At 41.1% G+C, this 15,209-nt stretch overlaps 1 protein-coding gene and 3 non-coding genes across 4 annotated transcripts in view; 1 reads left to right on the top strand and 3 right to left on the bottom strand.

The window, feature by feature from the left end:
* Positions 1–15,209, top strand: part of LOC120554212 (gastrula zinc finger protein XlCGF57.1-like) — a 443,376-nt gene that overhangs the window by 55,965 nt on the left and 372,202 nt on the right. The gene's annotated exons all lie outside the window — the stretch shown is intronic.
* Positions 12,090–12,163, bottom strand: trnat-agu. The gene has a single exon. It is a non-coding gene; the product is annotated as a tRNA-Thr (tRNA).
* Positions 12,685–12,757, bottom strand: trnat-ugu. The gene has a single exon. It is a non-coding gene; the product is annotated as a tRNA-Thr (tRNA).
* Positions 13,260–13,333, bottom strand: trnat-agu. The gene has a single exon. It is a non-coding gene; the product is annotated as a tRNA-Thr (tRNA).

The raw sequence follows: 15,209 nt of genomic DNA, 5'->3' as shown, positions 1-15,209 counted from the left end.
TTAAATGTCTTAAATATAAAAAGAATATGTAACATTGTAAACGTCTCCCACCTCTCTGTTGGCCAGCTGACAGTTTCCTCTCAGAGTCCATGTTGAAGTGTCTCTCCTCAACTTCTCCCCGAGCTGCATTTGAGGAAAAACACGGAGCTCACAACATATCCAATAACACACGTTAGCAGGAGCTAGCTGCGGCTAACGTTAGCTTAGCGCGCGGACTCCCTGCAACAACAGCAGTAAACGCGTTTCCGGTCGGAGAAAGAAAACAGACCTGCTCTTTGTAGCTCCGTTTCAGGTTTTAAAACCTCATGCAGCAGTTTGGGATGTTTCTCTCTGGAAGGACACCAAACACTGGCGCCTTTTACTCCGCCTTCCTCCTCACGAGTAGCCTGACGTGGTCATACTCAGATTCTAGTCAGAATATGAGTCTGAAACCGCTCCATTGGGCTGTGATTATGGGGCGTGTTCCAACCGAACCAGGAAAAAAAATGCCTCTGCATTCATTGGATAGACCTAATTCCAATCAGAGCAACGGAACTCAACTCAGCTGTCAACAGAACTCAACACTGTGTATCGTCTCCATAGCAACCACTCTTTGCACAATGCATTCGTTCTAACTTCCGACTTTTAGACCTTTTTGAAGCTGGATATATCATTTGTTGCGTGTAAATATAAATGTGGATAACGTTAGTGATAGTGACATGCTCACTACAGTCGCATTTCTAGAGATGAATCGGCGAAAACACGTTTTATTTCTCTGATTCCGCGGCTTTGTTCTAGCGCGTGGGCTCCCTCTCTTCAGTCTCTCTCTATGTCTCTCCACCATATAACGCTCTCTCTCTTCAGTCTCTCTCCACCATATACGCTCTCTCTCTTCAGTCTCTCTCCACCATATAACGCTCTCCCTCTCTTCAGTCTCTCTCTATGTCTCTCCACCATATAACGCTCCCTCTCTTCAGTCTCTCTCTATCTCTCTCCACCATATAACGCTCTCTCTCTTCAGTCTCTCTCTATCTCGCTCCACCATATAACGCTACCATGCTTTCGGGCAGTTGTTGAGGCTCCTCCGCTGAGGATTTTAAAATGAATGCGCTGTTGATATCTTCTGTAACAGACGCGATGGTGGAATCTACACATCTCAACAAATCCAACCCAAGCGTTCTTTGGTGACGTGGTTGATTCTGTTACTGTTGATCATCTGTCCGACAATCTGATTGGTCCGAACAGATCCTGTTCGGGCAATAATTTTTTCTCAACGGAGCGACTCCAGACCGAACTTCCCGACCTCGAATTTTGTGGGCGGGGCTAAGTTCGGCTGGCATCCAGGCTACCTCACGAGCTAAAATGCAAACACTGTGGTCCGTTCGGGTCCGATTCCGATTTAATAAAATTTTATCAGACCCATATATCAGCTCCTACACAGTCTCCAGTTGGTTTTATTATGACTGCGATCAGACAAATCGCAGTTAAAATCCCTCCAATTCAAAAACAATAAAAAGTTTATATAAAACGTCATCATGTTGAGGCGATTCTGAACCAATCAGCTGTTCGATCAGCTGAGAGGCCGGCGTTTCCCAGCATGCCCTGGGTCCACCTGCGTACGCCTGGCTCTTGCAGTTGGTGAAAAGCAACTGCGCTACCTGCGTCTCAGAACTGCGGCCGCCTTGGTCTCGTGAGATTATCGTTGCCCACGTGTGCATGACATCAGAGCAAGTCGGGATCAAGTCGGACACAAATCTCGCCGGTGATCGATTCTGCGCAGATCTGGCTCATCTCGAACGAGCCTAATGGGACGGAGGTCGTAGCGTCTTCCGGGACCCGGAAACACAAACACAAATTCCGCTACACTCCTCTGCCCTTCTTCTTCTTCTTCTTCTTCTTCTTCTTCTTCTTCTTCAGTTGCTTGTTTAACGGCGGATGCGGACTAACTTAGCGCACTACCGCCACCCTCCAGATAAATTGTGCATGATCATCACTATGGCTTAAATCCTTTAGAATACTGTAGCCTGCAAGCTACAAAAAAATAAAAAATCCAAAAAAATATAGAAATAACCCTATATTCTCCCTCTGCCCTTCAGAATAAAACAGCGTTTTAAGAGTGGATTTTGCCCACTGTCTTTTAATAAGATGAGATAAGATCAGTGGTTGAATGTAACTTAGTACATTTGCTCATGGACTGTACTTGTATGGTATTATACTTTATACTTCTAATGTATTGTACTTTTTGACTTGGAATGACTGCACAGCACAGATTCCGGTAGTACTAAATGAGGTCTCTCTGTTCTCTAAACCGTCTTGTTGACATTTAAATATGAAAAAATGTGAAAAATGAATTAGACAGAATAATCAACAACTGATTATTCTGTCTAATAAACCTGTAACTTTGAAGTTAAATATTTAAGGATCATAGTTTAAAAAAATGAGAATATAAGGGAAACATCTACTGTTATATAGAAAATGATATACAGAACAGTTGAACTATTGCAAATAGATGGCTTCAGAGGGACTTATCCATCTTTGGATTTATTTTGCTTTCCGAGATGGAGAATGAATCTAAACATATCTATCCAGCTTATTACTTGGATATCTGATAAATCCATCCATCCATCCATCCATCATCATCATCATCATCCGCATATCGGGGTCGGGTCACAGGGGCAGCAGCTCCAGCAGGGAGCCCCAAACTTCCCTTTCCTGAGCCACATTAGCAGAGCTGACTGGGGGATCCCGAGGCGTTCCCAGGCCAGGACAGAGATATAATAGGCTCGTTCGAGATGAGCCAGGTCTGCGCAGAATCGATGGCCCGCTGCATGCCGGTTAGATTTGTGTCCGACTTGATCCCGACTTTCTCTGACGTCATTCACACGTGGGCACCGATAACCCTAGTGAGATCAGGGCGGCCGCAGGTTTGAGATGCAGGCAACGCAGTTGCTTTTCACCAAATGCATTACCCAGGCAGACCCAGGGCATGCTGGGAAACACCTGCCTCTCAGCTCATCTAACAGCTGATTGGTTCAGAATTGACTCAACATGATGACGTTTTGTATAAACTTTTTATTTATTTAAAAATTTGAAATTTGAATTGCTATTTGTCTAATTTAAAGGCTCATTCTGTACAGAACACATGTTGCGTGGCTGGTAATGACGTTTAGAAATCATTGAGACTAAATCCGTTGAGATTACAGATCATCTACAGTCTCTTCATTAAGATCAGCAACAGATCGCATGTAGAGCATTTTGATAGCCACTCTGTCACAAGAGTTTTTCTTCGACTTCCTTTTCAGCCTGAAGGCTGCAATTGGCTGGAAAATGTCCGATTTTACCCCGGCTGCTGCCACCTGCTCTCATCCACTTTACAGGCGAGACGCAGTTCATCTTGAACGGGCCTAATCTCTCCGCTTAGTCCTGGGTCTTCCCTGAGGCCTCCTCTCAGCTGGAGGTGCCTGGAACACCTCCTTGGGGAGGCATTCTTACCAGATGCCCAAACCACCTCAACGGGCTCCTTTTGATGCAAAGGATCAGCGGCTCTACTCAGAGTTCCTCCCATATGACTGAGCTTCTCACCCTATCTCTAAGGGAGACGCCAGCCACCCTTGGAGCTTGATTATCTGATAAATTAATTAAGACAATGAATCTAGACAACTTCAACTTCACTTGAAAAGATAAGCATCATTATATAAGGAGAAGTGACAGACATTCACATCTTCTGAATATATTTGGGTTTTGGGACAGGTAAAACAGGTAATTTAAAGAACTCACTTGGGACTCTGACAAAATTCGATGTACACTTTTCTCTGTTTACTGGTGTTTTATAGACTCAATTATTTCTTCTTTGAATAGATTCAGCAACAATAATATAAGGGTTAGTCGCAGCTGTAACTCTGTCTCTTCTGACAGACTCTGCTGATGTTAACACGTCTACCGGAAATAATAAGAACACACCGACAGCATTAATGTGATAGGGACATCTCAGCCTGCCTTCGTTGTCATGGTGACAGAAACAGCACTTCTATATTTGGTAATCCGTCAGCAGCTTCGTATCAGGTTAAAGAGCAGTTCCACAGAAATGCAGTTCAGAGAAGTTGACTCCAAGATGTTCAATACCAGTGGTGGAATGTAAATTAGGACATTTACTCAAGTACTGCACGTAAGTACAAAAGTTGAGGTACTTTACTTGAGTCTTTTCTTTTCATGCCACTTTCTACTTTTACTCTACATTTCAGAAAGAAATATTGTTCTTACTCCACATCTGACAGCTTTAGTTACTAGTTACTTTACACATTACACACGCAAAACACATGTAGTTTATAAAATACTTTATTTTATTATAAATTGAAAAGGACATAGGAGGTAATTGTTGACTTTTTGTTGACTGTTGCTGGTGTCTGTGTGTTTGATTGCAGGAGTGGAGCCAGCTGTGAGGGAGTCAGGAGTCCAGCTGCACGTCGTCAGCCATCAGCCTCTGCTTTCTACTGTACACCTGCTTTCTCCTGCAGCTCAGTCTCGTTCTTGCGATACTGTTCTTCTGTTTGCCTCGTTGTAGATCATTCACTAAACCCCATCTCTAATGTCAGTAATCAGCTGGGGAAGTTTCACACTTATTTCTGTTAGTTTAAGTCTTTAACTTAGACAGGAATTAGGAGGAGACATGCATTGCGTACACTGTTGAGATGCATAATAACATGTTACTCTCTGGATGGATCATACTTGGGTTTTAAGCTTAAATTGTTAAAGGTGCCCTTTTTACTTGCAGTTTTTGAAATATGTTAGGTCCATATGTGTTTGTGTTATGTGGTGAATGTGAAAATTAACTGCCACCTCCTCTGTCAGCTCTAGCCACTGAAAAGAAATAAGCGGAGAAATCAGGCCAATTACAAAAGCTGGTCAGTCTGACATCATGTTGCCTGAGTTCATTACTATTCATGAGCTCACCCAGTTGGGCTGGGTAAAGGATTCTGACAGCCACGCTCTCATTGGCTAGCTGTTAGCCAATCAGATTCAAACAGCTTTACTTGTTGAATATTAAGAGAAAACTGGCAGAAATCGAGCTGAGTCTTCCTGCAGGCTTTCTATACCACGCTAGAATGGCTTGAAACAAGGTAACCACACAAAAAAGTTACAGAGTTCATGGTAGAACTTCAGACCTTACCACAAAGTAATGAAATACGTGTGGCAGGGCACCTTTAAACGTCCAATATGTAATACATGTACTGTAATAAAACAAAAAAACGACTTCAATGCGTCATCAGATATATATATATAAAATACAAGCAAACCAAACAGAGTGTCCTGGGGGCACTAACAAAGATGTACTAAAATTATTAAAATCCCAAAACAACTAAACTAAGGCAAAACAGCAGCTGACAACCTACAATTCAGACAGAAGAGTACATTAATGACAAGTTTAAAAGCAGTGATCAATGTGTGATAACATTTAGCTCAGGTAGTGATCATACCAGACTTACTGCGTTAAGTTACTCATACCTTCACTCAAATGTGTAGGATCAGTAGGCTAAGGGAGAGTTCATCACACCACTCCAGGCAGGGGAGCTTGGTATCCCTTCCAGGCCCAGGCAGACAACAGTCAGGCAGGCACCAGACTGCTGCAAAATTCAGTATTTGAAAACACCTTGAAAGCATAAACAGACTTAACACAACTACCTACTTAAAAGTCACAGAGATGGTCCCATGTGGCAACCAACAGGCAGAGACAAAGCCAAGAGGCAGCCATGATGATACAGTTGCCTTAAGGCGGTTACACACCAACCAGACGGCCAACCATCGGCAGAAAAGCCAGTCGGACTGATCAGTCTCCCCGAGTTGGTCCAAAAAGTGCCTCAGAACTCACCGAAGAGACGAGACGTAATACGTCTCCATAACAGCAGGCGGCGCTAATCTGTATTGTTGCCCAAAAAATGAAAACCGGCAGCTGATTGGACGAACGCGTCACGTGGGTTTGTTTTCTCCGGAAATTCAAAGCCAGACTGTCATGGCGGCCGTTCAGAATATGATCTCATATTGTACTAAAATAGTTCACTGAAACATGTTTCTGAAAACATTTTCGTCAGATTTTGAGAGACTGTAGTCACCTCATTCCGCTCGCCATTTCCGGGTGAGTCCCGACTGCCCTGCCTCCGATTGAACATGTCAGGTCGGCCAAAATGAACGCCGACGGCCCCCCAGATGGACGACAGCACGGAACACACCGAACAGACTCAAGTCACCGACCTCGCCAGACTGTCCAATGGCCGATTATCGGGTTAATGTGTCAGCGCCTTTATATAAGCTCAGCTAACAAGGGGGTTTGGTCTGGGTGGAGCTAATTTGGTCTAATTGAGGTGCGTTCAAGAGCCAACAGGGTGCAAAGCTTACTGCACACACCACTACACCAGTATTTTCTCCTTTTGAAATTTCTGTTCCGTGAAGTAATGTCTTTTTGTGTTTTGGCCTGTGTGTTGGTATCAACTGCCCAGTTTGGCAGCCAGACCGGGTTGCCAGATATACCTGTAAAATAGTAAACCCAGGACTACAGCTGTACCGTTAGTACAGCCATGAAAGCAGCAAACAAACGAACGGCATGACCAGAGACTTAAGAAACACTGGGTAAATATTGGAGATGTATTTGAAAGATGGAGACAGCTTAGAGCCCAAAAGTACACCAAGTTGGCTAATTTCCTCCTGAACAGGTAAGCATTAGCTTCAGGCTAATTTATCACGGCTAAAGTTAAAAGGGACGGGCATTTTATGGCATTTCGACATTTGTGTACTCACAATGAATTACATTATATAGCTAGAGTACCCGAGTTGGTTACTCGCAAAAAACAATTGAGACACGGCCAGTAGAGAGATCCCGACTGGTCCTAGCTAACGCCGCCATGCTAACCCTGCTAACCGCTAACGTTACTCGAGGACCAGGCAAGCGGGCCACGGCTGTTTACAACGTGTAGCCTGTTCAGCGGCCGTAACTGACAACGGTGATTTATTTTAGGCCAAGAGAGGGGAGCTGTAAATCGGGAAGAGAGTACGGTGAGTTTGCAGTGTGTTTAGCGATTGTTGTATGGTGCTACAACAGTATCATAAGTATTTGTAACTTGTGAAACACAATGCACAAATAAATGCAGAGGGATCTGTATCTGTAAGGGCAATGCACAAATAAATGCAGAAGGATCCGTATCTGTAAGGGCAATGCACAAATAAATGCAGAGGGATCCGTATCTGTAAGGGCAATGCACAAATAAATGCAGAGGGATCCATATCTGTAAGGGCAATGCACAAATAAATGCAGAGCTATTTGTATCTATAAAGGTGTATCTGTGTCCGTGACTCTTATTTGTAACTCATATTTCATCATTTGTAAAAGAACTTAGTATTTTTCAATGTAAATATACGTGTAAATCTCCTTCTACGTGTGTGGGTACTTTTGAGACTGTTTTTCCGCGCTGTTTGTGGTCAGAAGATATTCGTAACTCAGGTGACAATCCCAGCACTCTCCACTAGATGGCGGTGTTGAGTGATGATCCCAGCACTCTCCAATAGATGGCAGTAATGCAACACTTATGGATGCCAACTGCTGTTAAACCACATGAAGAAGCCTTGTTAAATGTTTCAGAGAGACGGTTGGCACCATAGACATAATAGAATCTACTTGATGTTCCTCCAGGTAAGTTGATATTATTAGGACTTTGTCGTCAGATAAATTACATTTATGTTTTCAGCATCATTGTTGCAGTGCATTTACAATTTCCTTTGTGTTGTTATGGTGGAAGTTTGCTACTTTTTAGAGTGTGCTAAAGGCAAATAGCGATGCTAACTTAACTAGCTCGTTAAAGTCAGGAATTTGAAGTCTGAAATATTAAGCGCTGCTTAATCTGTTAGTGGGTCCAGTTTGAAAGCTAGTGAATATATTTGGTAGGCCTATCATATGAAACTAGATGATCTAAGGAATCAATCGATGATGTTGTAAGTTAAACTATAAAGAATTTAAATTTAACATTTGCTCGACATATTGTAACCATGTTATTAGTAGAGTAATTGCAACACACTGGGTTAAATACATGCTTCTCCTGTAAGACAAAATGTATGTGCAGTTGTACACTCTGACAAAAAATTATAGCAACATTTAATCACTAAATCTGTTTTACAGATCTGACTGATCAGATGCTGTCCTGGACACCTGTTTGATGAGGTTTACCTGGACCCACAAGACTCTCCTCACAGTATGAAGGTATTGTGGGACAGGTGCCATACTTCTGCCAAGTGATGATGGTCTGAAGACAACACAGCAGCATTAGGACAGATTCAGTATCCACAGGATGACTTCTGTGACCTGAGAGCCAACATTACCAGCTGACACATCCTCAGTAGAAAACAAACCCTTTAGTCTGGATGAGGACATGATCTGGACTGTTATCTGCTACTCTGTGCATTATGTATACACACTTTATATTTACATTTCATTGACTATGAATAAAGTGCTTTATTTCTATGCAGGGTTTGGTCATTTTTAAGTTCAGTAGTAAGGCTCCTTAAGTGTTATATAACATGTTTTTTTCACAAAGACGTTTAAACAGGTGATGTCTGATTTAATGCATGTAGAAGGGTCAAACACTAAGTCCTTTTAACATCCTGACTATAAAAATGTAATCCTTTAAAACAGGTAATAGTGACAGTAAGCAACACAAAACATTTAACAGTTATATACTTTATTGTTTTGACAGATGACAATATTAATAAAACTAAAGTATTTTGGAAAGGGTATTAAATCTAATCTGCAGTTGAAAAACATTTCACAGCATATATGTAACTGACAGATAAAAACTTCAAGTGAAATTTGATTAGTTACTTTGTGAAACAAGAGTCCCTTTCACACAGCCTGATCAATGTCTATGGACAGTACAGTCCTTACAGTAGCAGTTGATACTTTAGTTACTGAGCAGTTGAGAAGTATGACACCTGTGGAGCAATAACTTCCTCCTGATGGTTTCTCATACTTTGAGGAGAGTCTGGTGGGTCCAAGTACACCTCATCAGTGGTCAGTCAGATCAGTAAAACACAGCAGATTCAGGGTTAGATTGAACTAGGCTATCATTTTTTATCACGATGTACAACTGCACATACATTTGGTCTTGAATAAAAGAGCAGTGTTGTGAAGGTGCTAGTTCTGGGTTTATCACCAGGTTCACTCAGGTATGTCAGCCAGAACACCACTTAAGGCAAATATTCCAGAGTTTGAAATGAAGAGCTGACAGATGGTTCTTATTCTGTTTATTTCTTCCTTTTTCTTGTTTGAGTTTGACTGTGTGTGCTTCCTATAAAGAGAGAAACATAATACAAATGAATAAAGGAAACATACTGTTTGTATAGACTCATTCCACCTTAAGCAGTAATAACATTACCAAACATAATATAAACAATAGTCGGAATATGGCTATATATCTCAAACTCCAATTCAACCGCTTATTATATGGGATTCTCAGACATTTTCGCCCATCTGTGAAGTTATTGCTAACATAGACAACACTTCATGTTATGAATGATACGCTTTAAAGCCTCCAACAACAAAACGGCTGGATGCTTTTATTTTGAAAATCTAGCAAAGCCTCGCTAGATAAGCCTTGATAGCGGTACAGAAAACAATATGTAACACCACTTACTTCTTATTGTACTCATCCACAAAAGTATTGAACAATCCTAACAAGTAGTAAAAGTATAAACATGTTTAAAGACGATGCTAGATGTTTAGACCCGACGTACCGAGTCGGGTGAGCCGAAGGCGAACGTGGATATAATTAGCACAATGGTTGCGTAGTGTAGCAACCATTGACATACATATACATACATATATACATATATATATATATATATATATATATATATATATATATATAAGGTACATCCACATCAAATAGCAGAAATAACAGCTGGTTTAACGAAGAAATACAATATCACGATGCAGCAGATAGCCTATACTTACTATTTTCATTTACGCACACTCTGAAGAAAAGGTACTGCTCACAACTACAATCCAACTGACCGACTAACTGTATCATACTTATTAACTGTCACGTCAGCTAGCTATAATATAGCTACCAGCACACACTTGGCCACCCTGTTAACAGCAATGGATAAACGGGAGTAAACGTGAAACATAAAACACAATATGATCAACTGTATTAAATAATAGCAACACTAACATAACTTAGCGCTTAATAATATTTCAGACTACCATACAAAGACCAAGCAAGCCCATGTTACAAGCCTGACTTTAACTAGCTAGCTAGCTAAGTTAACATCGCTGATTAAGTTGTACAAGAACGTGAATGTTAGCACACTCTAAAAAGTAGCGAACTGTCACTGCCGCCATAACAACACAAAGCGAATTGTAAATGCACTGCAACAATGATGCTGAAAACATGAATGTAATTTATCCGACGACAAAGTCCCAATAATGTCGACTTACCTGGAGGAACATCCATTGACATATATAAACAACATCAAGTAGATTTTGCGAACAGTGTAGCTAGGCTTCTTCACAGCTTTCATTTATTTTAACAGCGGTTGGAATCCATAAGAGTTGCATTACCGCCATCTAGTGGAGAGTGCTGGGATTGTCACCTGAGTTACGAATATCTTCTGACCACAAACGGCGCGGAAAAACAGTCTCAAAAGTACCCACACACGTAGAAGGAGATTTACACGTATATTTACATTGAAAAATACTAAGTTCTTTTACAAATGATGAAATACGAATTACAAATAAGAGTCACGGACACAGATACACGGGTGGAGAGGATGAAGAGGTTGTGTTATTTTTAGAATAGAATAGATACTATATACATATAAAAAAATAAGTATGGTTTTACATACAGTGTGGTATGCAGTGTGGGTTATTGCTATAGATATAGCAAATTTCAAAATTTTGAACTCGGTTTGGGATCTATTCGATCCAAAAAAAACAGGATTATCCTGATCCCATCAGAAGGGTGGATTCAGTTGTGATTTCTCAAACCAAATAAAATCAGTGTTTTCTTTGTTTTTGTTTTTAAGTGAATGATCACAAGATCAATGTTTACTGATGATATATACATTTCTATATATTTGAAGCATATATGAAGCATGTCACATCTAATATATAATGCTATTGGATAGTATTGCTTTTGTTTTGTTATTTAACATAACAAAATAAGGAATGTAAAATGTTTGTGTTTATTACAGTGTTTCTGTTTCTTAAAATTAAAAACCACCGGAATTTTGCCTACCTGTTGTTCTTTGCTAAGCCAGTAGGCTACACTGTTGGTTCCATTTAAGGCTCTGGTAAACAGGATTTGGTAATCCTGAAATTTGGGATTTGGATCACAGTGATCCAATCCAATGTTCCTTTAAAAGAACTGGTATAAAAGTAAGATGGATCAAGTGATCCTGGATAAAAAACATGGGATTTCCAAATTCGGATAAATATTTTTGAAAAGCTGGCACATGATAATAAGGCACTGCTAGGATTTGAACCCAGGATCCCCTGTTTACAAGACAGGTGCTTTAACCCCTAAGCTACAGCACATCATACCCTTCATTTAAAATTGTTTGTTCACTTTGTTGGAGCTGAACGTGGCCCAGGTGTACACCAGGACCCTGTGACATCACTGTTGGGTGTGGTTTAAGGTGCATGTGATGCTGACTGAGGTCAGAGGTGAAATAAACTTGAACTTTAACGGCCAAGACACTCAATGGACCAACTGCCTGATATTATTAGACTTCCTTATAGAGTGGAGGAGAGGTAATAATCATAGATCATATATACTAGTTTTTATCAAAACTGAATAATTAGGCCAAATGAACAGAAATGGCTGATGAATAAACTAGGTGTGTATTGTAGCTTAAACTTGCATTGCTCTGCATTTCATGTGTTTTTATGCACCATCTTAAGTCTATGTTAATGTAGTGTTTCTGTGTATATTTAATATGCCATGGAAAATCTTTTCTTTTTCAATCCTTTTTTAACTTTGTCATTTGCTACCAGGGTAGCAAAATGGGTTGCATGGGGATTGGGTCCACATGCTGATGGGATGCTAACAGAGGTAAGCTCTGCAACAACAAGGTGCTGCTGGGATTTGAACCCAGGATCTCCTGTTTACTAGACAGGCACTTTAACCAACTAAGCCACAGCACCTCCTTAGGTAAAGTTGTTTTTTAGCGGTTCTTACCGTAATTCTAAGCCGAGGAAGTGTGTCTGTCCGTTGGGTGGAGAGGAGGAAGAGGTTGTTGTGTTTTTAGCGGTTGCTACTGCAATTCTAAGCCGAAAAAGTGTGTCTCTCAGTTGGTGAGCATGGGCTTCTATGACTGTCAGTATAGCCAGTATCTAACGTTAGCTACTCGGCTGTGCTGTGAAGTAATGTCTGGCTATGTGAGACAAGCGCCTAGCAACATTGTTGTGGATGCTGCGGTCTCAGCCTGGCAACCTCTGAGAACTTTGAGTCTGGGGAGGAGGGGGCGTGGGAGACGACTCTCTCCAGTATTTTGAAATTGTACTGCAGTAACTATTTTAAACACTAGGTGTCAGTATTATATATTGCACCTTTAATATCCTAATGTTACATATAACTTTTCAGAAAATGAGGAATTTAGTTTGCTGTCTATGTTGAAAACTGTATGTAAATGACAACCCTGTGTTAAGAGTATCAACTGATAATCAGACACTGCTGGGATTTAAACCCAGGATCTTCTGTTTACAAGACAGGCACTTTAACCACTAAGGTACAGCGCCTCTGATAGGTTAACCACACGATTTTTTTTTATCGGGGCTGAAGTGGCCCAGGTGTACACCAGGACCCTGTAACATCACTGTTGGGTGTGGTTTAAGGTGCATGTGATGCTGACTGAGGTCAGAGGTGAAATAAACTTGAACTTTAACGGCCAAGGCATTTAAGGGGCCGACTGCCTGATATGAGCTTCTTCCATACAGAGTGGAGGAGAGGTAATAATCAATTTACTAGTTTTTATCAAAACAGCATAATTAGGCCAAATGAACAGAAATGGCTGATGAATAAACTAAGTTGTATATTGTAGCTTAAACTTGCATTGCTCTGCATTTCATGTGTTTCTATGTACCATCTTAAGTCTGTGTTAATGTAGTGTTTCTGTGTAAATGTAATATGCCAGGGAAAACAGTCTGCCTTTTCAATCCTTTTTCATTTGCTACCAGGGTAGCATGGGGATTGGGTCCACATGCTGATGAGATGCTAACAGAGGTAATCTCTGCAACAACAATGTGCTGCTGGGACTTGAACCCAGGATCTCCTGATTACTAGACAGGCACTTTAACCAACTAAGCCACAGCACCTCCTTGACAACGTCTCTAATGTTAAGTCTTAATTTCTCTTTTACCTTACATAAGCTGTATAATATACAGTATACTGACTGATGGATGTTTTTACATTTACTATAACTCATATTTTGAATGAATGAATTTTATTGGTCGTAACCAAAAGGTAGGGTCAGAAGCTTCAGCTTATATCAGGCCCTTCAGGTCTTTCTTGCCATAGTTGGGTATATTGAGGAGAGGGTTAAATAAAATGGGTAGAAGAGTTAGAGAAGGTCATTGTTGTTAGCAGTGGAGCCGATTGACACATTGTGTGTAGCCTAAGAAGTTGCTACAATAAAGTTCTATAAAAGCGTATCTTCCCCTCCTGTAGTCTTAGGGCACTGACACACCAGGCCGATTATCGTCCGTGGGACAGTCTGGCGAGGTCAGTGACTCAAATCTGTTCGGTGTGTCCCGTGCCGTAGTCAGTCTGGGGGGCTGTCGGCGTTCATTTTGGCCGACCTGACATGTTCGGTCGGCGGCAGGGCAGTCGGGACTCACCCGGAAAAGGCGAGCGGAATGAGGTGACTAGAGTCTCTCAAAATCTGACGAAAATCTTTTAAACTGACCTTTGTTGAGCTGAAATGAAGACAGATTCAGCAACTGCATGGCCTATTTCTCGCTTAAAAGGTTTTCAGAAACATGTTTCAGTGAACTATTTTAGTACAATATGAGATCGTATTCTGAACGGCCGCCATGACAGTCTGGCTTTGAATTTCCGGAGAAAACAAACCCATGTCACGCGTTCGTCCAATCAGCTGCCAGTTTTCATTTTTTGGGCAACATTACAGATTAGCGCCGCCTGCTGTTATAGAGATGTATTACGTCTCATCTCCTCTCGTCTTTTTGGTCTGTTCTGTGGCACTTTTTTGGACCTCGGGGATGCGACTGATCATATCGACGGGATTTTCTGTCAACGGTCGGCCGTCGGCTATATGTGTCTACACCTTTATGTACAGCGGAGCAACGGAACAGGAGTGAATGAGAGCTAATGGACAGTAATTAACTGAAGTGATACCATGATGTACACTGTTACAGATATAGCTCCTGTCAGTAACATGCTAACACGATTAGCAATAGAAGTTCTACAAACTTCATAAAATCGATACAGTGTTGTTCATGTCACAGACTGTTTCCCCTCTCTTTCTCTGTGTGTCCTGTGTTGTTACCGTGGTGATTTCCTCCCTCTCTCCCGGCTCCTGATTGGTGCCATGCTGGTTCACCTGCTCCCAGCTGCACACCTGCAACCCATCCACTAATCAACGCTGCACCGTAGCAACCACTCCCTGCTGGCCACATCCTTGTCTGTTTCTCAATCTCAAGAATTCAAAGGACAGACTTGTGTTCTTGGGGAGAACAACCTTGCTAAAGGTTCTTGGAAGAATGGACTCGCAAGTTCACAAGCAAAGAAAACGCTGTTAACAGTTTGAGACGATGCGTTCTTCCTGTTATTGTGCAACACCCCCCCAGCACAGAGGCCGGCCTGCAGTGCTCCAAAATAACAGCTAGAAACAACAACCACAACAATATAACCAATTTATATTTAAACAAGTTCCGGACAAGAAAACCTCATAACGTTACATATATTGCAATAATATTGAACAATAAAACTTATTGAGCTTTGATTTTTTTGTTTATATATATATATAAACAAAATATATATATATATATATTTATATATAATAAGCATGCCACTCTGAATGGGTATACACTGGCGTGTCCTATGTGTTCCTATTAGTGTTATGTGGAATTATCATTTCTATATTATTGTAATGCACTGTATATGTCCAGGGAAAACAGATAGAAATTAGCAATACATAACATGCCATTCCATGTTACCACTTTATTTACAACT

The sequence above is a fragment of the Perca fluviatilis genome, chromosome 24, assembly GCF_010015445.1.
Source record: "Perca fluviatilis chromosome 24, GENO_Pfluv_1.0, whole genome shotgun sequence".
Taxonomy (NCBI): Eukaryota; Metazoa; Chordata; class Actinopteri; order Perciformes; family Percidae; genus Perca; species Perca fluviatilis.
This window is presented reverse-complemented; position numbering and strand designations above follow the sequence as displayed.